Source organism: Bactrocera latifrons, unplaced genomic scaffold (assembly GCF_001853355.1).
Source record: "Bactrocera latifrons isolate USDA-ARS-PBARC rearing strain unplaced genomic scaffold, ASM185335v1 scaffold_238, whole genome shotgun sequence".
Classification (NCBI taxonomy): domain Eukaryota; kingdom Metazoa; phylum Arthropoda; class Insecta; order Diptera; family Tephritidae; genus Bactrocera; species Bactrocera latifrons.
Genome location: NW_017535941.1, coordinates 115,586 through 131,305, shown reverse-complemented (window position 1 = coordinate 131,305; position 15,720 = coordinate 115,586). Strand labels below are relative to the sequence as shown.

Sequence of the window (15,720 nt, the reverse complement as noted above, 5' to 3'; positions counted from 1 at the left end):
TCTGACTCTTTTAGTTTTAGGACTTACAAACAACCGTTATGTGAACAAAACTATAATACTCTCTTTAGCAACTTTGTTGCGAGAGTATAAAAATAAAGGTCTTCCATATAAGGAAGTTTAAGCGGTAAGATGTATGGCAAGTTCCGGCAAGTGTGCAACTACTTGAAGAGAAAAGGACGGATGAAAAAATTTCAGATCAATATCTCAAACATTTAAGGGCTATACAAATGTATATACATTTAAATGGCCCTTTCGGGGGGGTCTTGCAAATTTCGTGGTAAGCTTAGTAGGTTTGATTTTAGTAATCTAAATAAACACAAAGACATTTATGAATATCTCATTTTTGACGAAAATCTCTGTAAAAAATATTTTAATTTAAGAGAGCAAAGTAATTTTTAAAACAATAACAACTTTTATTGCTGCAAAGTCATAATGAAAGGTACTTTGCGTTGTGACTACCCTTAGCACTCATTTTTCTTACTATTTTCCACGCGAAAGCCCAAGGCATGGCTATTAATTACCAAGTCTATATGGACTTGTTAAGCTTCCATATTTTTATTTTGCAAAATTTGTATCTGATTTATTTTTTGAATTTACAATTTTGAATAAAATTATATTTCATCAACGACTAGTTCCAGAATTCTGGATTTTGCTAGGTTTTATTAGTTAACCCAATACAGCTAAACAGAAATCTCTCGTTCACCCACATATTTTTATTCGAATTTTATGAACAAAGTATAAAACAAGAGAGATTTGAGATGACTTTTTGAAAATCGCGATTTGAGACACCAATACTAAGAATCCGCTTAGCTAAGAAGCCCTCGTTGGCTATCTACCTTTATCCTGCTTACAAAGTAGCTCGACATCTTAAATTTTCGCTTGGAAGCCGCTAGTGAAAATCTTAAGGCAACATAGAGAGAGAGAGGAGGAGAAATATGCCTACTACAACATTTTTAACAACTTAATAATATTGTTGCAGAATTTTTTTTTTCAACTTCAGCTCGCTTCCAAGCACTTTTAGAAGAAAATCACGCCGTTAGCTCTTTTCGGAAATACAAAATAAGAAAGAAGAAGGCATGAAAAGTAATGGAATGAAAGGATCTCTAATAAAAATATTTACGTTTTCTTTGTTTTTATTGCGATTTTATTTTCCACCTTTTTCTTACTTTCCTCAAAGTAGAACGTTTATACAATTTTTCGCCTAAATTACTTAAAAGAGGGAAAACGTATTATCTTTATCAAAACATCAATATCGGTGTGTTTATCTTTCTCTAGACGCCATTAAGTAGGAAAAATACGAAAAGGTTGCGAATTAGGCCAGCAATCCTTCTCAGAAATAAAAGCGACGTTCAAATATGCAATTGGTTATAAAACACGATGCTTCTCACAAATATACATACCAAAAGAGAAAAACATAATAACACTTAGTTAGCTTGAAGCTTTAAGCTTCAGCGTCAAAACAAACGTATGGCATAAATAACGGACACTTGCACTTTTCATTTATTACCGATAATAGACCACAAGAGTAGCCTCAGGCGAAAACTTCAACTCAAATATAATAAATCCAACAAACACATAAAGTATATGATAACCATGGCAATACACATACACACTAACATATACATGTACAACGGTTTTTCATTCATTTAGTTTTTCTTTTTTGCTTTTTTACGGTGGATTTAATTCCGTTGCGTTGACCTGCAAGGAGTCTGGTGTGAACAGAATGACAATGTCACCGCTTAATATTCTGCGGGAGTATAAAAGCGGCTGAGAATGCCAAGCGATTGGGGTCAAACGGGTGGCTGTCATAACAATCGCTGTTCGCAGTCGCTTGCTGCTGCTGGGCTCAGCGCGCGGTTGTGGCAGTGGCGAGCACGTTTAGACGCGGAGTCGTCATCGCTTGATGGCTTTGTGTCAATCCTCAGTTGTTTCCGATACTCACCGGCGGGCAAATGATTGGTTGGCTAGTTGAAAAAATGGGGAAATGGAGGACACACGCACTTACATTTTTACGACTAACAGTGGCATAACTGATATTAAATAAATTTATTGTATTTTCTTTTATTTTTCCAACAGCGGTGAAATTAACCGACCGGCAGAACAGTTATGTCGCAACTGAGCCATAAAACGAAATTAACACACAGAGCTTAGTATTTTCTAGTTGATGTCGTTTTTGTTTTTTTTTTTTTTTTTTTTGCTTGGGTTTCTCTATTTACTCAGCTGTTTAACGTCGCCGGTTGAAATATGTTAAGTTAGAGTATAAAACACGGCCTTTTCGTTGTTACGTTAAATTTGAACTAATATTTAATATAAAAAAAAAGTATTTTTGGAATGAAAATCGTAAATATACATCGATGTAAGTTGTATCTTCTAATGTTTTCTCAGAAAATCTTCAGGTCGAACGGTCCAGCCGTTTCGGACAAATTATCTACAATTGCTTTGAAATTAGTATTTTGAGAAAAAGGAGTTTAAAAACGACGGATTTGACCCGACAGACTCATATAAGATGCGCGTGTAGTCTGAAGATACCAACCACTGTATGTTGTTCACTTAAAACATCGATTTGATGAGTAAGTCTTGATTGGACTGAATGATTTCTTTTTATTCCCGTACAAAAAAAAATTGATTAAGAGGTCAACGTTTTCCGGCACCTGAAGAGGCGATTGAAGCATTCAGAACGCATATTTTGGAGATACCTCAATCAGAGTGGCAAAAGGCTTCGTTGATCGGTTCAAATGTATGCAATGGTGTATAGATCTTATTGGAGAATATTTTGTATTGTATTTCAAAACGATTTAAATGATTAAGATTTTCTTTTTGCAAAAGCTTTTGATAACTGTATGTTGCTATTTCTCAAAAAGATGGATGTAACTAATCATCAGTGAGGAGATTTCGGGAAAAATATATATTACAACCGGAACTGCTCCAGAATTGCTGCAAAGCTTAAAGGTGCTCACTAAATTTACAGCAAAAATACCTCTTACCCGTCTACATTGGATCAAAGAGAGAACAAATTGGTCTGGAAATGAGTGGGACTGAACTACTTTTTCAGACAAAAGCAAAATAAATCTTATTGGAACAGAGTCATGGCACGTCGCAGAGTCAATGAACAATACTATGATCAATGTGTTGAAAGTATTGTTAAATATTCACCCTAGATTATGGTTTAAGAAGCAATCGTAAGTTATGGTGTTGGCGAAATAATAAAAGTAGATGATATTGTAAACTGAGCAACATAAGCAGAAATAATAAAAAAAAAATTGTTTAACCTATCGATGAAGCTTTTAATTGAGCCAAATAGCGTTCAAATATTGAAGGGCATTGGGGAATTTTTTGGTTAAATCTGTTTATTGATCTTAACAAAAACCTACAAAGGAAGAATCCTAGAATTTTATACAATTATTTACTTTTTACGTAGACCTTAACTTCACAGCCAACTGAACTAATTCGCATATTTCTTCACTATCACTTGGGTCAGAGTTTAAAAGCCAGCTTTCATGCAATGACAAATTTCATCGCTTGTTTACATTAGAGCATTTCTTGTTTTGCTTTCTATTTTGGCTTTTATTTTTTCGGCTCAAAGAAAAAGCATAAAATAACAGCTAACTTTATAAATATTTATACAGCTCGTTGAAAAACACATTTCACATCGACGGAACAAAACATCACGGCTTTTTCATTTGGTTGAATTTCATTAGACTGTGACAGCCTCGCAAAAACACACTAATACTAGAAATATGGTTGTATACATGACTCTATAATAGGGTGATCCTTACAAAATTCAAATTTGATATTTCATCTTTTTAGGCGATGACATTGTTTTCATTTTAAGATCAAAATATCAATTTTTCATTCACTTTATATAAACCACGGCAGAGATGGCATTCTGTGTCTTCAGCAAATTTAGATTTCGGTTAATTTTTGGTGCGCCGTCGCTAGATTGTTGTATAGTTTCGATGTTATGCTAATAAAACTACGTTGTCAAGCATCTCTTGTGAGATCTTTCCTCGAAGTAGTTTTTGCAAAATACTCATGTTAAGCATAACACCCTCTACTATCACTCTGACACCAACATCACCATTTTCATGTACTGTTATCGTGATAACAGTACTCCATGGACGATTCGCATAAAGCAAGTTTTCGATGATTTAACGACCTTCACTGAATGCTTTGTTTCATACAATTATTTGTGCCCGTGATAAATTAGATAGACATTATCAACGATAGCCGTGAAAGTGGTTTATTTTTATTTTCCATGTCTTATTAAATTCTGCAACACCACTAGAACAATAGTTTAGCAAATACAGCCTTCAGAACTTGTGCGCTGGAGGCTAGCTAGGCTAAGTGACCTCTCTTTAAACGCGTTTTTCTCGAAACTGTGTTTTTGAAGTCGGTTATCAAGAATTCTAGAGAAATACACAATCTTGAGATCTTTGAGATACATTTTTAAAAGTTTTGGGCGAAGGATTTTTTTACGATCACAACTCCTTGAAAAAACAAAAATTCCGCGAAATTTTCACTACAATTTTATTATAATTTTTTTTTTTTTTTTTTTTTGTAAAAGCGTCTGCCAAAACCCAATTTTTAGTTTTTTTCCTTCGTCCAGGTAAAGGTTTTAACTAAAACTCCTACTTTTCACTTTAGATAATTCTGTAAAGAGTAATCCTGCCAACGCGGGCGCATCTTTTCTTCGTGGAAATGGCGTCGCAACGGCCGAGTTTAAAATATGTTTTTCCCAAAAATGTCAGAATATCTGTGATAATAGTGTATGTTTCTAACAACAAAAAATTCTAGTAAAATAATTAAGTTTTTATATGAGAAATTGTTGAAAAAGCCTGTTTTTTACCCGAGGAAAAACAAATATCATATTTATTGTCCAACTAAATAATTTTCATTTACAGAATTTAATGTACTTTAATAGTCGGATTTATTTTGAAAAGTTTGGGATTTCCTTGATCACGTAGCCGATATCCAGGAAATATGGTGCCCTGGTGGTGAAGAAGTTTATTCTACTTAAAATTATCTGAAATCCGAAAACCCCAAAAAATTGTTATTAAATCATGCGAATATTTCAAATCGATCCATCCAGCCGTTTTGGAGAAGTTTTCTCCACCGACACCGAAAACAGCGTTTCTAGAAAAACGCGTTTAAAGTTTTGGATTACGCTAAGTCGAAAATTCGTAGAAATACGCTAATCTCTCGGAATCTATTTGCCGCAACCATAACAAGCGTCACCGTTTCGAATCAAAATATATTTATATATATTATATTATAGAATATTTGAGGATACTAAAATCCACGTATGGCTTTACTCCCACAAAGTATTTTCTTTCCATGTCCAGTACAACCCTAATTTAGACATACATACTATGTATGCATTATATATTATACATATGTATGTATCTAAACTGTCGCATTCCATCTTTAGGCACAAACACTTTGTTTGACTTTTAGCAAATGAGCCTCAAATATTTATACACATGCAATCGAATTTTTAGGCTTCTCTTTTACTACAACCATTTACCAGTTACACTAACCTATTTATAACTGTGAAAAACAGTTTTCGGCCGCAACTTTGTTGGCGTCTGCATTTTGTGAACCGAAAATAAATGCTATGCATATATTTACTACAAGTATGTGCTATATAAGCAGACATACATATATAATGCTGACAGCCAATAAAAAATTGTCAATGCTAATGCTATCTATATCGATAGCTTGAATTTGCTGTCACTGTGCATGTGTATATGTGTAAGCGCTTAAACCACAAGCTGTCACTCAATCAAGTGTTAAGCGCACAAGTCAATTGAGACACCTCAGCCATAGACGCCGACAAATTTACACCACTGCCTAGCTGGCGGCAGGGCTAACGCTATAATCTGCAGCTAACTTAAATTACTTTCACAGCTCGCTTAGCAGTTTTAACCACAAAAAGTAAACGTACTAGTCAGGGTTCGGCGTGAAGTGTCACTTTGTATGCACTTATACATACACATATGAGGTATGTCTATATGTATGTCTAACTACGTTAGTCGTTAGTGTTAGGTTAAAGTGAAAATTTCGTCTAAGCCATGCGTGTTGTTTGTTACGTCAAGTGACTTGAACAAGTGTATAACTCGCCGCAGGACACGGATGGAACTTCTTAACGCAACACATGTCCGTCCGCCAACTTCTATAACCGTTAGCGTGCCGTACTGCCAAAGCAACCGTTATACACTTACAAGGCGCATTGGTTGGCACCGCAAGTCACCGAGAAACAGGAAAGCAACAACGCGGTGCTGGGCGCGCCCACATCACGGCCCGGCAAGCGGCAAGCAGCTGCTCCGTGGCATCCAAATCGCTTTGGAAAACTTCACGCACACTAATCACAAACACCAGCAGTTTGTGAAAAGTTTTCGCACAAAGTGTGCTTGTGGGTTTATTCATGAAAAATTGCATGGCAGTGGCACTCGGTAACCTCCAGCGGCAGCGCACGAAGCTGGTGCACGTGTGACAGTAGCGACTGTATGTGGAGACACAAGTGAGTAAAACTCTGTGGCATGGGTGCTCATATGTGTGGCAGCAGCACACCTGTCGGTCCAGCGTCGCCCACACTCCACCGAACTGGAAAAGTTTCTGCCACGAAAAGGTGCTAGCTGCCACGCATTTCAGAGGTGTGTGCGTGTGGCAGGAGTGAACATGTTTGGAAGTTGCGTGTTCTATGTTCTATTATTATTATTGTGCGGTTTGGTTGTTGTAACTCCCAGCTCATGTTTGCTTTTAGATACATATGTATATATTTTAGTTTTTGTTGAGGAAATTTACCACTTCAGTGGATTCGCAAAGCAGAAGTTTTTGAATCCAAGCAGACAAATTAGTGCGGGCTACAAAGCGTCAACTCGAATTATAAGTGCGTAGTGGTACACAAGTATAGATATTTAGTACATATATTTCAGTATACCAAAGCATGACTAGATGCAGTGCTCGTTCCTCCTTTATTATCATGCCTCAGCTTTTGCACTAATCAAAGACATTTTTCTCCCGAAAATATTGTATTGCATAATTTTTTTATAACCTTTTATATATTTAAATTCCATCTGATTCTTTCACATTCCAGTATGGAATATATACAGTATACAAGCACCATGAAGCACAAATGAATATAGCTAGATAGAACATTGCATGAATAATACCTTTGAAGTTTGGCATGAGCAAAGATTTTCCAAATCAAAACGAAACTGTTCAAACCCCTAGATGACGAATATGTGGACCCCCGTACTTAGCTTTTTACCGAAAATACCGGAGTTAAATAATTAAAATGCTTAAGGAATTCTTTCCTGATAATAGATAAATAATGTCAGAAATTGGTTGAATCGGGTTACTACTTCCCTTAACTACCATATATCTAAGAAATATAAAGATTTTCGAACTTTCTGTTGACTTTATACCGCATATTTCGGCCAATATATGAGTTATGGCGATGAAAATGTGAGAGCGTCTTTTACTCTGAATGTCGCGGGCGAATCTACGACAATGAAAACATTCTTGTGGATATAAGAATATGTAAATTGAGAATGAAACAAGAAAGTTTTGAACTTCATTTATTTATCATTTATTTATTACATAAAATGGTATAAAAAAAAATGTGTGTCTTTATTTTGATCGGTCAGTTGGTTTTGTATACTTTAGAGAGCCTTCTGAGTTTTACAAACTTCGTGGATAATTTAATATACTCTGTTCAGGATATAATGAGCAAACAAACCGGTCATATCCATCAGATATATGTAATGAATGAAATCTTTGATCGAATCATCTCCTTACCTAACCTAGCTAGTCAGGATTTTGGCGTCTCGTATAATCCCAGAGACTCGAAGTACCCTCCATAGCCAAAGCTTTTCACCCGGCAGAAGTTGCTAGTTGCTTTGTATAAAAATTAATGGTTATGCGACATAACTTCGCAATTTTGTATGCTTTATAAATTATAGGAGTCAGCAAATTGCTTACCACTTCTAATATGTTGCTGAAGATATAAACTAGCATTTCATAAGTTTGATTTTCTGTTGAGTTTTTGTACCACTAACACTATACATATTTTGGTACTGTGAAACACTTGCCGACTTAAGATTTTCTTTTATGAATGAAGTTTACACAGGACTTAGTCATGATAGATTCTTCCTTCCTTGTAGTTAACGAAACTGCGTTTAATTACTCAAAATCAGAGTTATGCTATTAACATTCCTGTATGGATGTAATGGCAGTACCATTCCATGGATTTTTCACAGCATTGGCTACTACCTCCTAGTTTCGACGCATCCGTGATGCGCACCTGGCAGTGCATATAAACATACATATGTATTTGTAAGAATTTTGTATAATAACTTAGTGCAAACCCCAAAAGACATAGAATATTATTATTGTTTCAAAAGCATAAAAGATTATCCAATTAATTCAAATAGCGAAAGTTGTAAACGTTCACGATGTACAAATATGAAATGGTCTCTAACTAAAGTTGAAATTAAAATAATCGAAGCTTTACGATTTCTTGTTGCGTAGAATTAATTTTCAGATGCTTTAAATGTTTTTTGTTTTCTTACAACTTAGATTTAATCTAAATATCGTCATCACAAATTCATTGAGACGGCTGTCAGTTTCTGTCTCCTAACTACCCGAAAGTAAGACTAGCGACTTTTCCATTATAACCAAACGAGGCTTGATGCTATTTGCGGTGAGTTCTCACCCCCTTGAAAGAGGTTGTATTTCACTACAGTACGTCTACCTCAATGACAGTCACTTCCTCCTAAAAAACACAACAGTGGTCCGGTAACCAAAACCAAACTCCCTTCTAACTGTTCCTCCTAGTTTAGACGCATCCGTGATGCGCACCTGGCAGTGCATATGAATGTATTTGTAAGAATTTTTTAACTTAGTGAAATCGATTGCAAAATTTTAACAGGTTTCTCTGGAAACGCTATTTTCAGAGTCGGTAAGGAAACGGTCGGAACGATCGGATTGAATTTACCCACGCGTTCATAAATATATTTCTCAAGTAATGATTGAAGGAATATGATTTTTGATAATATTTTAGATTTTTCTAATCTAATCATTAACTAATTGCCTCGTACGTAGAACATGTTCTACGCACTAAAAAAAGAGACATGGACGCGGACTCCCAACAGAAGACGAGCCAAATTGCTTGATGCTGGCTACAAAATCGTAGGCATCCTGGATGCAGGTAGAGTAGAAATTGACCTGTAATGGGTCCATCTCGGAAACCTTACCCTGAAGTAATGCGAAAGCGGTCCCGGGGTAGGGAAAATGATAGAAAGGGGAGTGTTTTAGTGGGTACACCACTCACGTATGATGACGATCCCTATATGGTGCAAAGGCATTTTAAACCCTCCTTACGGCCTAAAAAAAAAACAACACAAGGGGGAAGCCTGCTTAAAGGCTTCAAAAAATCCATTTTTTGAGGATTTTTTTTTGGAGGGAAAGAAATAAGTGATTAGAGCGAAATTTCTCGGGCATACAGTTATATATTCAAACATCATTTACAAATTTTTTGGATATGAAATTTCTGATATACTGCCTTTGGAAAGCAATTGCACGATGCATTTCGATTGTGCATTTGTCGAACGGCGGGCAGTAGGCAGGTCGCAATTTCTACCGAACACAAAAAATTCAAACAGATTCAAATTTTTTAATAATTTATCTTCTAGTTAAACTAAAAACAAATAATCAAAAAAAAAATTTTAAAATTTTACAAACTTTTTAAATGTTAAAAAAAGGAGTTTTTGACCAAAAAAATTTTAGCTGATTTTGTTTAAAAATATGGTCAAACTTGACTTTTCTTAGTTTTTTTTTTAGTTTAAAAAGAATATAATTTAATGCCAAAGATAGTAAAATTTGCAGCAATTCCATACGGCATTTAGTATTTTTTCTATCCTGCCCGCCAATCAAGCAAAATCGTAAAAAGGAACATCCGAGAAATCGAGTGTCAAAGTTTTCGCTTTCTCTCCAATCGTTCGTATATCTGCTAGACGCTCGGTCACTATTTTCCTTCTAGCTTCGAAAATATTTCAAATTCCTATCTAAAACTTTGGGGACATATTTTTAGATTATTTTTAAAGAGATTTAAGCAAAACAAAAAATTACCTCAGTGTAAATTATTAAATATATTTATTAAATAAAATCAAACAATATGGAAATATACTTTAATTCAAAAGAAACTGAGATATTTTAGTCATATAATTACATACATATATCCTAAATTTCCCCCACGATATGTACTCAGTGACGTTCAGAAATCTCAAATAGGATAAAATTATTGAAAATCAAAATAATCTTCTAAAACCTAACTGCTGCTTCAATATGCAAATTTTAATTCGTGTGCATTCACATGCATTAAATTTGTATTCGTGTGTGTGTGAAAGTGTATAAAAGCTGAAGATTGCAGAATTCCAACTATCAGACTGAATGTTTAAAGCATACAATAAATACTCATAAATTTATTATCTTTGCCTTTGCAGTTACACTCGCATATATAACTTAGCGTTCATGTATGTGTGTATATGTATGCATATATATAGGAGCCGCAGCTTGTAACCGAACATGGCTGTCCACAATAAATATATATACAAAAGAATATTATGACCAGAAATGAAGACCGGTAGTCGAGCTGTTGACTCAGACACACATACAAGTACATACCATACAAACAGAGAACGTGCTGTACGGCGTAGAGCGGGTCAGCAGCACAAAGCCAACTTGCCATGTGCTGCGTCGTGTGACCGACGTTCTGGAGTCATGTGCATGACACCTTTTGCCATGTGCCACATACAGCCACACACATTTGTCTTTTATTTACATAGTTTATGTGTATGAGTGTGCGGACAGACGGTGTCATGTGCAAATCTACGACTGTCGCCTGCTCAACACTTAACTATTCTAATTACGAAATTCCGACGCTTTGCGTGCGCACAAATGTTGTTGTTGTTGTTGTTTGATGTTTTTGTTATTATACACTGAAAGGAAACAGAAGGCATACAAAGTGCCAACGACACCAACAGGACAAAGCACATGGTTACCTACCGACCACACACATATACATGAAGGCACATACACACACACATACACTCTCAAACATGGGAACTGCAGAGAGACTTATGCAAACTTTTAACTCAACAAAATGTGTTTCTAATAATAATAATAATAATAATATTTTTGCACTTTCATTTTTATACACCAAAGCAAGCAGATGTGCTGGCAGTCGTCTAACTACCGGCCACTCGAACTCGCAGTCGCACTCACTTGGTCGCTGGGTACAAAACCAGCATTTTGCGCAAAAATGCAAATGCCGCAAAGAGCAGAGCCCCACGGGAGACCTGGTGCCGGCGAAATGCGAGAATGTAGTGGAGTTGGGTGGCTCTTTGCTGTGTCTTTTTTGTACAATTTCCTTTGCTTTGTGCTGTGGATGTGTGTGTGTGTGAGTATGCAAGCAATTAAACTTTGACCGCAATTTTAATGGTAGAAAATGGAGAAAAACTTTGAGGCCATGTATTCATAATTTCTTCCACTCAAATTAGTACTTTTGTTTCATTTGTTGGCTTAAATAGATTTCCACAAAATTTATGCGTTCTGTTGCAGGCGCTGGAAGACTGCAAGACTTCGTGGCTTTGGTCGGAACAGAAAACTGCATACATGGAAGTATAACTTTTGAAAAGTAAGGGTATAGGTAGAAGTTGTAGTAAAATATTTCTGCGGCAATTGCTGCCGATAAGAGGACGGTCTGCTAAGGTAAAGCTTTTCGGTTCCTCGAAATGATGCTAACAACTAGAATAAGTCGGTGCAAAGTACTAAAGCAATTTTAAATTTTAAGCATTTTGTCCCTAAGCGTTGGTGGCTGCTAATAAAGTAGCAGTAGATGTCGTTCCTTCCGAGAGGTGCGTATTCACTCCGATAGCCGAGCGGCTATACTGGCTTTGAGCTACATAGCTGACTGTGCGCTCAAAAGTAGTTAAGCAGTTCATGACCTGAATAGCAATAGCTTCAACCTTTTTGCTTATACGAATACTTGTTTAGGCGCCCGGCCCGGAGCAGAATCGGTGGAAACTCAAAATGCCGATGAGCTTGATATTGAGACCATCCTTTTCCTTTTTTTATACGATATTAAGGAAATCGGTTTACAGATATCTTCTTGCGCTCTGACGTTGGACCTTTGAACCTCCAATGAGCTCAGCAAGTGATGGTTAACAACAAGATCCTTCTGAACCGTAAGAGGTCCTCCGATCTCTGTCCTGACTGGACACTGGCCAAAAGGTTCACTTGCGGTGCGGCTAAATAAGAATGAAGGTGGGGTGGAAACATCTTGTCATTTTCTCCCCGATTATTATCGATTAGATTCACCCTACGACCTAACCCAACCTTTCATTAGAACAGTTTTTAATTATTTATTTGTAAGGTAAAGTCGATATTTATTATATTACTCTTTGGCTCATTTGGCTTTAAAGTTCTTTGAGTGAGATTTGGTCTCCCAAACCAAATCGCTCTTTGTTACTTCAAAAATCAGTTTTTTTTTTCTCGAGTCCTCCTTTTGTTGTATAAAATCGAACACATAACAAAAATAGGAGCAGCAACTCCTTTAAACGTATGCATAGTAATTTAGTGGCAAGCTATATTCAGCTACTCCCTTTGCATTATTGGTGTTAACTATTGGCTTGAACGAGTTTGTGGGCACATAGCAAATTTTCCCTTTAAGGACTATTCTCACAGATAGATGTCTTTCCAAAAATTGTAGCGATGATTTTTTAAACTTCGCGTTGAAAATCGCTGACTCGAAATCAAATTTAGACCCATAGTTCTTTATTCAGAATGATCCATTGAACATTTATCGCATAGGCGATTTTATAGCAAAAAATCTACCCAAACTGAACTCAAATCGATCTAATGCATATACCAGCCTTAGTGAATGAAATGCTACTAAATAAATACATTTCTCTGTTCAAGTCACCGTCTTACTTATCAAACCGCCCTTTTAAGTATGTACGTGTATCTCCAACAGTCAAGTGAACTACGAAACTCAACATAGAAATTTCTGTGCTTCAAAATTACTTTGCATTGCTACAGTTGTTATTAAAATGTTCATAATTATCGCTCACAGTTTCGCAAATTTGTTCAACTGTGAAGCTTTAATTAAGCGTTGAAAATGTCATTAAGAAATTAGCAAATAATTGCAACTTTCAATAATAACCTTACTAGCACTATGACTAAGTTTAGTGCAAGCAAACAAATTAAATGCGAATATAAATGAAATTAAATAATCAATAAAAAAACAGCATTTATGCAACCGAATTTTTTTATTGAAATTATTGGTTAATTTTGTATTATTACATTTTGCTAGAGTTCATACTGAAACACTGGCGAGGAAATTTTGAAGTAATAGGATTTTAATAACGAACACGTAACTAAGTTGGAGTGCAACCGGACATTTTATACTCTTGCAACTTGCAAGAATGACATTCAGGACATTCATTAGTCAAGAAAGATGTGCATACAAAACAAAACAAGGGAATTACAGCATTTTTTTAGTTTAGCTGCACTAAAATCAGTTAAATGAGACTAGTTCGTAGTGGTTGAAATATTTCCGAGAACTTTTAGTTATAGAAAGTGAGTTTTGTGAAATGGATAGAAAAAGTAAACTAAGCCAGCCAGCCAAACTAACAATTGCCAGGGATATAATCGTGAAGTTATGGAAAGAAGAAAAAACTTTCCGTAAAATCTTTCAAACAGTGGGCCGAACAAGAAGAGTGATTGGAACGTATAAATCGATGGGTTCCACCGCCTCAAAACTTCGTTCAAGACGTCGCTGAATCGGCCCTTCAGCTGTTGCGAAAGAGATTAAAATAAGGTTCCAGGAATCTATTTGCAGTGACACCGGGTGCAAAATTTTCAAAAAAGCTGGTTATCGTAGCCGAGTCATACGAAGGAAGCCATTCATATCATTGACGACCAGACAGAAGCGAGTTGCATTTTCCAATGCGTAAATTAATAAGCCGATGGAGTTTTAGAAACGGGTTATATTCTCAGATGAAAGCTAATTGTGCATATTTGGAATAAAAGGACGGAAGCTTGTTTTGTAGAAAACACGGTACTGGACTCAATAAACAAAATTTTGCGGCGGCAGTAAAACACTGTGGTGGAAGTGTAATGGTGTGGGAGTATATTACTAGTAACGGAGTGGGCAATATCGAGTTTATTGAGTTAACAATAGATAATAGAGCTTATTTGGATATACTTTAGGCGAATTTGAAGCAAAGTGCAGCAAAACTGGCGTTGGAGAATTGGTATTTGTGGGCATAGTGAACCGATTACGACCATCTACCGCCTTACCTATTTCCTTGTTTCATCAATATATCTCAATTTTTATTTAAGTTGCAGCTGGACGCACGGACAGACAGACACTCGACCACTAGAACGCCAGATCAAGTTATTTTAAAGCTGACCTGTAAACATCGATAAGGCACAACGCGTAAGTTTTTATTTGTGTTAATACATAATCGTCAGAAATGTTGTACACCGCAGAAACTTCGGTTGACACGTTGACTGATCAACTGATTCATTATCAAAATCGAAATCAAAGAAAAAACAAATTTCTCTGATAGGTGGCTTACATACAGATAAAATCGAATTTATGCTTTGAATTCCAAATGAAATTGAGGGGAAAAAAAACAGAAAAAACATTAATTTCGGTTCCATCGAAGCTATAAAACCCTTCAGATATACAAGATAATTTTTACAAGCACTCGATTTCCATTCCGTTCAGTTGTATGGCAGCTACATATGCTATCGAAGGTACCGACAAATGCGCAACTTCTTGGGGATAATAACCTTGTGAAACATTTCTGACCGATTTCTCAATGGACAAAGGGGCATTGTTAAATTGACTCAGGTCGTCATCCTGATTAGTTGGGTAGTCGAAAAAGTATTTTCGTATTTTGTCAATAGATGTCGTTGCAGTCGTATATCTCCAGTGCTACCACATCACATTGTGTCATACCATACGAGTATAGTGTTGGAAAGCTGAGATTTAAAGCTTCATTTAACAAAACAAAAATTCAATTCGGGGAAGTTTGTATAAAAAAGGGAAGAATGCCACCATTTAATAACAAATGTTTTAACTGAAAAGGTGTTGTCCCTTGACTTTTAGAGAAACAAACTTCGAGTTAACATTTATTTTAACACAAAACGAGACACAAAATTTCAGTCTAATATCTCTAAAGCTGAGGTTTTTGTTTGGTTATTTTTATGTTTAGCTGATAAAAAATAACAGACCGTTCTAGTTACATGTCCTATCGTTGGATGGAAGACTACCGTGCTACTGGTAAAGGGCTCAGATTCGCTAGCAAGTCAGAAAAACTCCCCTTGTGGAAAACTTTTTTTTGGAAGAGGTATTTTCATTCATTTTACCATGTTAAAAAAATTCTGAAAAACTCATCATTCATATATCAGTAACAAATTGCCAAATTAACTTAAAATTGTTCAGAATATTTTTTAGTACACATATCGTCACCTAAAATGCAAAACAAGTTATCATCAAAATAGTGCTATGAAATTTTTTATTGCTTACAATGCACTACATCATATTACATAAATGTATCATAAAATTTTCAGCTTCGGCTGTCAGATATAACCAATATATAAGCATTTTATAACCAAAACTCAAACTTTGTTTCAATATGTCTGGTT

At 35.8% G+C, this 15,720-nt stretch overlaps 1 long non-coding RNA gene across 1 annotated transcript in view; it reads right to left on the bottom strand.

The window, feature by feature from the left end:
- The window catches only part of LOC108969016, a 46,066-nt gene that overhangs the window by 2,691 nt on the left and 27,655 nt on the right, over nt 1-15,720 (bottom strand). The gene's annotated exons all lie outside the window — the stretch shown is intronic.